Genomic DNA, 1,270 nt, shown 5'->3' on the forward strand with positions numbered 1-1,270 from the left:
CTGGGGAATTCTGACACTAAGTCTTTTAGTTCAGATGGTACCGTTGAGATGTTGATTCGGATGTAATCTTTGGTGGCGGGAGCCATTACCTGCAAAAACAAACGTAAACTCTTTGATCCTTGAAGTGTTTGGTGCAAAAAATGATATGCTTATGATGCAAACATGTGGCACACAAAAACAAATCAAACAATAGCCTTAGGTTTAAAGGCTTGCATGGAGTTGATAGGTGATACCCTCCCCACTGAAGTTGAGTTGGTTAAAACCTGTCCTAGAATAGCATTCGGGTTCTATGATCCTTGGAAGTAACATCTCAATACGGCGCTCGAGCGGCCGATCAAAATATTCCTCGAGGATAACTAACTTCGATCAATTTCAAAGCTAGCCACTTAATAGGCCACAAGTCAAGTTCAACTAAAAAGGTTCTAAGACAAATTAGTGTTTAATGACATTTCGGAAGCCTAATATACTCCTTGATCGTTTTCAAGGGACATCAGTATAAACCAAAGTGTCGCACTAACGATGACTACCAGCTCAACCGTATCGGTACATGCCGTACAGTTTCCTTGGTCTAATGTCATATACTTAAGGTATCTCGAGATTCGGGTTAGAATCTTTCACACAAGCAAAATACCCAAGCAAGCCTTTGAAAAATAAAGCAATCAAGTCAAACAATTGAAAACATCGACCTATTCTCTTAAGGTAACCCCTTTTGAAAATATTTTTGAAAGTATGTCCCCAGCAGAGTCGCCAGTTCTGTGGACCTCCGATTTTTTTAATACCGGGCCATACCTCTGATCTGTAGAGATACGTGAACTGACTCTTTTTGTCGCTTAATGCTTTCGCATTTTGAAAATTCATAGAGTCGCCACCGACCTTTTATTTTATCCAATTAAGGAAAGGTTTATAAAAGAAACAGAAAAAAGACCTTTAAGAAATTCTGGGTAAGGGGGTAGGTTATACAAAGGGAAGGTGTTAGCACCCTTTGTATCCATGGTTATCCATGGGCTCTTAAGTTTGCTTAGCTCACTTGTTTTTCGATCACTTTTCAATTGCTCTGAAATTGCTCATATGTGGTTTCAAATACCTTTGTAATTTGAATTTTGTAATGATCCGTGTGTGGATGTATACAAAATGCTTGTTTATCTTTCGAAAGATGTTTTGGAAAGAACGTTAACTTTGTAATAACCCGTGTTTGGATGTATACAAAGTATTGTCTTTTTGAAAGTTTTGAAAAATCAACAGTGTATGAGAATTTTGTTTGTTTTGATTT

This window comes from Vicia villosa, linkage group LG5 (assembly GCF_029867415.1).
Source record: "Vicia villosa cultivar HV-30 ecotype Madison, WI linkage group LG5, Vvil1.0, whole genome shotgun sequence".
Lineage (NCBI taxonomy): Eukaryota > Viridiplantae > Streptophyta > Magnoliopsida > Fabales > Fabaceae > Vicia > Vicia villosa.